The sequence below is a fragment of the Nelumbo lutea genome, chromosome 2 (assembly GCF_056320005.1).
Source record: "Nelumbo lutea isolate HS-2025 chromosome 2, American lotus-T2T, whole genome shotgun sequence".
Taxonomy (NCBI): Eukaryota; Viridiplantae; Streptophyta; class Magnoliopsida; order Proteales; family Nelumbonaceae; genus Nelumbo; species Nelumbo lutea.
The window spans coordinates 106,564,172-106,571,581 of NC_142685.1; the positions used below are offsets into that span (position 1 = coordinate 106,564,172).

At 36.3% G+C, this 7,410-nt stretch overlaps 1 protein-coding gene across 1 annotated transcript in view; it reads left to right on the forward strand.

Annotated features, from left to right (window-relative positions):
* The window catches only part of LOC148872550 (putative disease resistance protein RGA4), a 30,434-nt gene extending 23,360 nt beyond the window's left edge, over positions 1-7,074 (forward strand). The window contains exon 2 of the mRNA XM_088972279.1: positions 6,495-7,074. The gene's annotated coding sequence lies outside the window, so the exon portion shown is untranslated. The remainder of the gene's footprint in view (positions 1-6,494) is intronic.
* Positions 7,075-7,410: the final 336 nt, after the last annotated feature.

Consider the following 7,410-nt stretch of genomic DNA (forward strand, 5'->3'; position numbering starts at 1 on the left):
CACATAGGGGTATGGAATATTTTGTAACTTTTATAGATGATTTCTCCGGATTTGATTTTGTGTATCTGATTAAAAGAAAATCAGAAGTCTTAGAAAAATTTAAAGAGTATAAAACACTTGTAGAAAACCATTTGGGTAGAAAAATAAAAACTCTTAGGAGTGATAGAGGAGGAGAATATTTTTCTAACCTATTTAGTGACTTTTGTACATAAAATGGAATCATACACCAATTAACATGTCCTTCATGCCACAACAGAATGGAATGGCTGAAAGGAGAAATAGGACTTTGGTGGATATGGTAAGATCAATGTTATCTCACTCAAGTCTAGGAACACACTTTTGGGGAGAGGCCCTAGGTACTGCTGTGTATATCCTAAAGAAGATTCCAACTAAAGTTAATAGCTTAACACCCCATGAAATGTGGACTAGTAGAAAACCAGACCTAACTGACACCAAAATTTGGGGGGCTAGTGCCTATGTAAGAGTGCCAAATCAGCAAAGAAGCAAGTAAGATAACAAGAGTCTAAGATGTACCTTTATAGGGTACAATGATAATAGCAAAGGGTATAGGTTTGTTAATTATAAATCTGATGGAACAGTTGAATTAATAGAGAGCAGGGATGCTGTTTTTCTAGAAGATCAAATTGAGGATAATAAACATTTACCCAGCTTATTTGAATTAAACAAAGAAATTATAGAAGCTGATACTGCACCTGATAGACAAGCTTCACCTAATAATGACACCTTAGGTAGAGTTCAAAGAGAAAGATTCCCTTCATCAAGATTAAAAGATTATTATACATCTTTGAATGAAGAGTCTCTTGATGATCCAATTGACTTTGAAGATGCTATGGATGCACCAGATAAAGAAAAGTGGTGTGAAGCTATACAAGATGAGTTAGACTCAATAAACAAAAATCAGGTTTGGGAATTAGTTGTTTTACCCAAGAACAGAAAACCTATAGGGTGTAAATGGATATTAAAGAGAAAACTCAATGCTGATGGATATATAGAAAAATATAAGGCAAGATTAGTAGCAAAAGGGTACACCCAAGTAGAAGGGATTGATTATGAGGAAACTTACTCTCCAGTTTCCAAGTTTACCCCTATTAGAATCCTAATGTCCTTAGTTGCCTTTTTGGACTTAGAGTTATGTCAGTTAGATGTCAAAACAGCTTTTCTCAATGGAAAGCTTAATGAAAAAATATACATGACTCAACCCAAAGGTTATGTAATAGAGGGACAAGAAAATAAGGTGTATAAATTAAAGAAATTATTATATGGTTTAAAACAGTCCTCTAGGATGTGGTATCATACCTTTCATGAAGCAATTTCTAAACTTGGATTTATACATAATCCATTTGATCATTGTGTTTACTCTTTGAATAGTGGGAGCAATTTTGTTGTTCTTTCTTTATATGTAGATGATATTCTTATTACTGGAAATAATATATCCATGATTAATGACACCAAAGATTGGTTGAAAACCAATTTTGAAATGAAAGACATGGGTGATACAAGCTATATACTTGGAATTAAAATAGAAAGAGATAGGAACACTAAAACCTTAACTCTTTCGCAAGAGCATTACCTAAAGAAAATCCTAAAGAAATTTAATATGAAATATTGTAATGGAGTTGAAACTCCAATTTGTAAAGGAACCAAATTAAGTAAAGATATGTCACCCACTAATAATGAAGAAATAGAGAAAATGAAGTATAGACCCTATGCTCAAGCTATTGATAGCTTGATGTATGCCATGCTTTGCACAAGACCAGATATCTCATATGCAGTAGTAGGTCTTGTTAGTAGATACCAAAGTAACCCAAGTAAAATACATTGGAAGACTGTTAAAAGAATATTTAGATATTTGAAGTTAACAAAATACTTCAAATTAACCTATCATGCAAATGATCTAGAATTACTGGGTTATTGTGATGCTGATTTTGCAAGTGACCCGGATGATAAAAAATCCACAACCGGGTACTTATTCCTCTTAGGAGGGGGTGCTGTCTCATGGACAAGCAAAAAACAAAGTTGTGTAGCCAAATTCACCATGGAAGCTGAGTTCATCTCTTGTAGCTCCGCGACATCTGAAGCAGTTTGGATTAGGAGATTCTTGGAAGAACTCCGAATTCTTGATGTGCCAATAGGAGCTGTGAAGATCTTCAATGACAACCAAACTGCCATTGAGACAATTAAAAATGGTGAGATCGGCCATAAAGGGAAACACATAGATCTCCATTACCGGTATTTATATGATGTGTACCAACGGAATGAGATCCTGGTAGAATATGTGCCTACAAAAGATATGATTGCTGACCCTTTGACTAAACCCATTGCAATTACAGATTATGTAAGGCATGTTGAAGCAATGGGGTTGGTCGGCACCCATTCATCTCGGGCATAACTGGCCAAGTGGGAGATGATGGTGGAGTGGCCATAGGCCCTCGTTTAATCCTCAACATGTTGGAATATCCAGTGGCCATGTGACAAGCCACATGTTGATGGTTGATAGTTGATGATCATCTCCATGCAACATTCTCATACACAATCATTCATTTTAAATAATTACCTATTTATTTATTTTCTATAAAAACAAATTTATTTGATTGTTTATTTGAAAACATTTTCATACATGGAGATGCCAATGTTGTTGGATAATTTGGATCCATATTCCAGCTCTTATTGGGTCAATGGATATCCATTTGATCCAGTGTAGACTAGGTGACCAAGTGGTTAGATCCTTGGTCAAGTTGAGACACTTGTCTCAAATCTAGTGGAGCATAAATTCTAATGCTTATCTCAATTGGTTATTATAGTAACTATTGTTCTTAATGTCAAGGAACTTAACATTGGAGGAGCAACTATTTAAGGGATCTCTCCCAAGTGCTTCAACACAATGAGAAAATCCCTTTACTGAGAAAGGAAAATTATCCTCTCAGCCTTAGCTCTAATCAGATTAAGCTACTCTCTCTCACATATTGTTTGAGAGGTTGGTGTCTTAGGTCCGATACTGTGAAGCTGCTCTCATTCTCTTTGCATGCAGGTAAAACCGCCAGAAACTTCAGCCGTTCAATTCTACACACACTTGGATCAACATGAACATCACTGGATGAGGAGAATTGGAAAGTAGATTGCCATCGATGATTTTTAACTTGAGACATAAATGCTTGTTGAAGGAGAAGCTCAATGGCCATCTGCTCTCAAGTACTTATTGACACAATAAAGCCTCATAGTTAATTAGTAGCTTAATGACATTGAGAACATGTAGTATTATGATCTATACTGCAATAGATTCAATAAGAAATTTGTGGTGCTAATAATGGTGGAGGTAGTCTATTATATGGATTGAGGAGGAGGTGATGAAGATGGTAGCGGGGGTGGCTTTTAAATGTTGTAGTGTTGAGGAGGAGGTGGTGAAGATGGTGGAGGTGGGGACTATTGGTAAAGGGGTCACTGTAACTTTGGAGGAGAAGCTCTGAGGCACGTCTGAAGATACTGTCTTTAGAACATTATTTGCCCCCAATCAGTTTCACTGAGTTTGTTGTTGGGTAATAGGCAAATCCGTTCGCAGGATACACCAGAGCCTTGGGCGAGAATCTACAACCAGTAAAGTTAAAGAATCTCCGAAGAAACTTTCTGTGAGATTGTAGTAGACCCGACTGAGAGAGAGAGAAAGTGGATTTTGAAATTATGTGTTTTGAAGTCTGATTCATGCTCCTTAAATAGTTTATGAAGAGGTATTAGGAAAAGGTAAGTGTTGGTTCAGAGAAGGCACCTTGAATAGTCACAATTTCAAACATTGTGACTATTTAAAAAGTAGTTAATAGTTAATGACTATTAGTTTTGAATTGTGTCTCTTGATCACACCCGATCGAATCGTGACCGTTGATCTCATCAACAGTGACCAATGCTCAGCATCACACCAAAACCAAAGCCGCCCTTCATGAGCCACGCGAGTGCGTACAAAATGCGAGCAAAGTGTGCATTTAAAATGCCTCATTGTGCTGCACACAACGCGCACACGTGTTGTGTGGTATCAAACCACCATACTCTCTTCTACTATTTCTAAGGAGTGTAAATCAGCTCCTATTAAAATACTGAAAACAAATCTTATAATTTTCCAATGTGTGACAAGTTCAAAATTGGATTTTGTAAGAGAAGAATTAACTTTTCAATCAAGTGTGTAGGTGCAATTTCTCATGTAACTGACCAATCAAAGATTAAAATCCAACGATCCCTCACATTGATTGATTAATTTAATAGTCACAAGGTGGTAAGACCTTAAACCAATTACTCTCAAGATGGTTTTTCAGTTCAGGTTGGGTTACCATTTCAGGTGACTAAGTAAGGAGTTTTAATCCCATCTCATTGGTTACCATTATAGGTGAGCAAAGTGCTCATCTAAAGCGCTCCATTGCGCCGCACACACGCACGTACATGCGTGCGCGCGGGTTGCACGGTATCAAACCCCCATACTATCCTCTACTATTTCTAAGGAGTGTAAATCAGCTCCTATTAAAATACTGAAAACAAAGCATATAATTTTTCAATGTGGGACAAGTTCAAAATTGGGTTTTGAAGCAGATTTTTGTGCAACTAACCATGAAAAGAAAAAAAGCGAAAATAAGGCAAAATCAATACCTTCTTGTTCTTCACGGCAACAATGTTTCGAGGTCGTCTTTTTTCGTTTATTTCTTTACGTGGGGTAGGGGTGGTTAGTCACCTTGACATATCCCAATCATAATCTCCTAAGCATGGATCAAACAAAATGCTAAGCTGCTCCACGTAGGGCTGTCAACTGGTCCAACCCAATCCGGTCTAGTATGAATCCATTACACATGGATCGGGGTTTAATCCAATTCGATAAATACATTGGACCGTTTGGACCGGTCCAATGTAATGCCTGGATCGCCCGAACTGTGTGAATTGATTTTAATTTAAGTTGGGTCCAATGTAAACCTGATTACCTGATTCATTGACACCTATATTCTTATCGGGCCAGATAATGTTAGTTCAATCCAATCCAGTATTCTACTATATATCAATTACAAATGGGTTAGGTCCAATCCAATATCTATTATAGATCTTTCTAATCCATTCAAATTGATTTTAATTGGGATGGGGTCCAACCGAAACCCAATCCATCGACACTTCTAGCTCCACACAATCTGATCATTGTATTCATAAGTAATTCAACATTTTACCTCATCTAAATCCGGAAATTAAGCTGATGCAAATATATTAATTTGTTTCTAGCTAAAATTTTGTGAAAGCCTGGGGGCTCAATGGTATTTGTATTGCATGTAGAGAAATAAAACGTATTTAAATACCTCACTTAATTTCTTAGCTAGGTTAGAATGTTCGGAAAAGTATGAACTAGCCCATTGCAGATTTTTTATTTTCATTGCATATCTATAAAATGTCAAATATCCCCACTTTATACATCAATGTTCGCCCATGAATTAACATCAATTTTGAACTAACACCTACCCCAAATGTACTTTGAGTCTAAAAATTCTGACCTTGGACTGAATCGTCATTCTCCCTAGAATAATATCTCTATATTTCTCCTATTGTGTAATTGAATTGATTTGATTTATTTGATTGATGAATTTTATTTTTGTGAGCAGTACTCCAACAAGACGAAGTGTTTGATGTATCCCTCAATTCAGAAACGTTGTTGTTGCTATATATGCACGCGTTTCACAGCTTATAATCTGGTTTAACCCAATATTAAATTAGTATTTGATTCAAACCATACACTAAAAAAATGTTACTCTCATTGTCAATCAATCAATACCAATAAAGGTGTAAAACAGGCCGTGTTTGGCTGAGGCCGTGCCTAATACAACACAAACCTCCTTCCTGGGCTGGGCCAAGGGTTTGTGGCCCACAGGTCGTACCAGCCCATGGCCCGTGAGGGCTCATGCAAGCACCGCCTACACTTTCGGCATGGCAGCCTGCATTACATCTCTAATACCATAACTGTAGGAGACTCTGGTGCTCCAAAGTGTTGATGCAGTGGTGTATTGGTGTGTAGAAGCAAGTGGGAATACGTACTGAGAAATTGTGGATGAGTGCAAGTAGGGGAGTTAATTGGACTGGATTTGGTCCAATCCAATCAAGTTCAATGTCAGCCCATTGCAAATGGACCAGATCTAATCCAAATTCAATGAATATTTTGGACCATTTTAGACTAGTCCTATTCAATATTTTGGATTGTACAATATGTTCAAATTTATTTTATTTTAGATTGGTTCTAGCTTCTAACCTAATATGGTCTTTGGACACCCATATTTCTTTTTATCTTCTCTCAATAAATTGGATATTGACTCAATCCAGCCCAATCCAATATAAATTCATTATAGATGGACCAGGTCCAATCTAATCCAAGAAATACCTTGACCATTAAGTTAGTCTAATCTGATTTAATTCAATATATCTTAATGGTCTTTCTAATCCGTCTAAATTAATTTTATTTTGAACAGGTTCAATCCAAAACGGATCTATTGACACCCCTAAGTGCAAAATGCAACTCAACTTGATTGAAATGGAAAGCTACTCTCATGGAAGGCTACTACTCCTCCCATCCTTTTCTTTTCATTTAAAACCATCCTCTTTTTTCTAATGCAGAAAAGACTTTGGTGTGCCATGGAAAGCTCTATATCTTGATTTTAGGGCCCCACCATCTCGTCACCTACGCCTATTTTACATCCAACAACTTGATATTGGGACCCCACCATCTCGTCTCCTACTCTATGGACAGATCAAGAAGGATGCATGGTTCCCAATGTAAAACCGCGTTGGTTGTCTTTTTGACTCAATTTCAGCAGCAGCCAGCGAAATCGAAATTTTCCAAAGGGAAAATGATGATAGACCTCTCATCTCATGGTATAATAGTATAACAGGAGTATCATTAGGGTTTCTATGGCATTATACTAGTTAATTTGGATTTGTAGAATATTGTTGGAGTCCAAATTTGCTTTTCAAAGTGTGTTTCTGACATCAACAGCATTTTCAGCTATGCATTGAAGCAAGGATTAAGGTATCGATACGATACTTCTAATATGGGGCATATTTTATCCATATATATGGGATAAGCTATGATTGAAAATATATCCTATCAGTCATACATATCAGCATGATGTGCCTCCATATTTGGTCATATCATACTATATCATTGGATACGGTCCGATACACACTGATATGGAGGCATATTCATGCCTAGTTTGACAAAACTATATATTGACTACTTTTGGATTATTTTTACTTTTAATAAAAAATAAAAAAATAGTATTACAAAAATTGAAATAAATAATTTAAGATTTATTTTTTCCAAAACATTTAATAAAAACTAAAAATTATAAAAAAATATATTTCATCTACCTTAGATGATTTCTATAT